Below are 2,957 nucleotides of genomic sequence, written 5' to 3'. Positions count from 1 at the left end.
GGGTGGGAGGACGGGGGACCTCCAGGCCTGAGCCCCTCACATAGATTGTCTTTTTTCTATCGAATTTTACTTTTAAAAAATATTGATAATATTTGCCCATGGTACTAAATTCAAAAGGTCATTAAATCTCTCTCCTGACCCTCAGTCACCTGGTCCCTGTCCCCCAAGGGAAACTCTATGTTTGGGCAACAAAATCTTCTTTCTTGTTTACTGTGTGCCAGGCACTCTTCTAAGCAATTAGCCAATATTAACTCATTTGACCCTCATGAAAACTCTGTGAGGTGGGGTTTCCACTGACCATTTTCTTGTGAATTTTGCCAAAAAGATCCCATACATATCAAAACACATCTAGGTCTATAACCTCACACCCTCCCTTCTTAAAAACACAGACAGTAGCTTATTATATGCACTGGTCTGCTCATTGCTTTATTTACTTAAACATGCATCTTGGAAACCATTTCCTATTGGTACCTAGAGATTCTGTGTCCATCTTTAAGTCTACATAGCATTCCCTTCCATGGAAGGGGGTACCAGGATATGATGGATGCCACCACTCTTAGTGGGCGTTAGGACGTTTCCAATCTCTTCTCTAAACGTTATGCTGCAATGAATGGCCAAAGTGATCTTTCCAAACTATAGATTGGACCCCATCAGTGCAATATTCATCCACCTTTTGTACAGAAGAGTGTCTTAAATTTAGGGGTTATCAAGAACCCCTCTAAGATTCTGATCAAAGTAGTGAGCCTGCTCCCTGCAAAAAAGCTCGCGGACAACTGAGCTTCATGTGGTGCTCAGGGACTTCTGGAAACCCATCCGGGGACACCACAGTGCCCATTGCTATGCTCCCGGCTTTGGGCTGGGCACTTTGAACTGTCTGCTTCTTCTGAGTTATGTCGCCTTGGGAGAATCGCTTCATCTCACCAAGCCTCAGTTTCCTAGTCTCCAAAGTGGGGCTAATGACAGTGTTTTCCTCCTAGGGTTGCGAAATAAACATCAGATCCAGATGCTCAGGTGTCAGCACAGTGCCAGCACACAGCAATTCCTCCACCTGGGTTGGCTACTGGCGGCGGCGGTGGTGATGGTAGTATTGCTTCTGCAAGACCAATTCCAAACCCATCTATTTAATAAATATTTATTGAGAACATACTGTGAGCAGGAAACCGGGCACTCAGGGAGATGAGGAGAGGGAGAGGCTTGTAAAACACCAAACCAAAGCAAGCCGCCTTGCACGCATTGCTGGGGTCTGCAGATGGAAGGTGTAGGGGCGGGGGCAACCCTACAAGGAGCGAGCTGAGCCCGCCTGATGGGGAAGGCCAGGGAGGCCTCATAGAGGAGTGTGCTGGGAGATTTCTGAAGGATGCAAGGAAGGTGCGCAGGCCAGAAGGAACCTGGATAGAGGAGCGAGCACATCTACCAGCCTTGAGGAAAGAGAGCCCAGGGCAGCAGTGGGACCTCCCAGAAGCCAGAATGACTAGAGGCGGGTTTTGGGAGCGAGGAGGCTGGAGAGGGGGACAGGTGGCCTGGAAAGTGGAGGGCTGTGACTCTCACCAAGGCAGCGGCTGGTTAGAACTCCAGGTAGAGAGAGCCCTGGTGGAGGCTGGTCAGCAGGAGGCAGGGAGGCCAGTGGGATCCTGCTACTCGAGTCGGCCACGTCAGAGTGATGGCCTCAACTAGGGAGTGCCGTGAAGGTGTGCAGAAGAGGGCACAGCTGGGAGAGCTACTGGAAGCAGAGGTGAGATCACTGACTGATAAGGGCAGGGGAAGGGAGAGGGAAGAGACAGGCCTGTCCCTCCCTCCTCTACCCTCCCCTGGCCTCCCATCCCCCATACAACCAAACCCCAAGTCCTCTCCCAGCGTGTGGGTCTCTGCTGACCCCTTCTGACCCCGGCCATCCCCCTCAGCTCCTCTCCCCCGCCTTGCTCTCTGTGCTCCAATCACCCCGGCCTGCTTACTGTTCTTAGGACGCACCAGGCACACTCCAGCCCCACGCCTTGGCCCTGGCAGTTCCCTCTGCCTGCAATGTCTCCCCTGAGAGCTCCACCCGGCTTCTAATTCCCTTCATTCATTCTCTGCTCACATGTCACCTCCTCAAAGAGGCATACTCTGACCACCCAGGCTAAAACAGCACCCCTCCTCCAGTCCTTTTTTTATTGTGATAAAATACACACAACATAAAATACAAAAAAACATGTAACAAAAAATTCACCATTTTAACCGCTTTGCCGACTCAGTGGCATTAAGGGCATCTCTACTGTTCATTTTTGTCCCAAATGCCTCTCCACCAATCTTCATCCCCTTCATGCACCTTGGCTTTTCTTCCTAACAGTTATTACTCCCTGACCAGGTGTTGTGGCTCATGCCTGTCATCTCAGCACTTTGGGAGGTTGAGGCAGGAGGATTGCTTGAGACCAGGAGTTCAAGACCAGCCTGGGCAGCATAGCAAGACCCAATCTCTATGAAAAAATATATTTTTAACTAAAAAACAAAATGAATAAATGCAATTTAACAAAAACACCACGATGCTTGTTTATTCACCTGTCGTACGCACCACCTGTTTCCTTTGTGTATACTGGAAGGTATAAGAGGTCAGGGATTTTGCCTGGGTTGCCCACAACTCTCACCAGCACTGCCACAATGTTAGGAACACGCTGGGTACTCAGTAAACGGTTGTGGGTGAATAAACTGATGAACTAAGGGACAGACAGAGTGCCTGCACAGGTAGGGCATGGACTGCCCTGCCAGCCTCCTTCCTACCACCTCTACGTCCTGTCCTCTCTCCAACCACACTGGACTGTGTCACTTCCGTCCACTACCAAGTCTTTACACAAGCTGTTACTCTCACTGGAAATAATGTTTCTTTTTTTTTTTTGAGTTGGAGTCTCACTCTGTCGCCCAGACTGGAGGGCAGTGGCCGCTCCCGGCCACCGCAGCCTCGACCTGCTGGGCTCCGGCGATCA

Source organism: Carlito syrichta, unplaced genomic scaffold, assembly GCF_000164805.1.
Source record: "Carlito syrichta isolate Samal-C Ts95f unplaced genomic scaffold, Tarsius_syrichta-2.0.1 Scaffold274096, whole genome shotgun sequence".
NCBI lineage: Eukaryota > Metazoa > Chordata > Mammalia > Primates > Tarsiidae > Carlito > Carlito syrichta.
The sequence above is the reverse complement of the archived record's forward strand: the minus strand, read 5'-3'. Positions refer to the sequence as shown.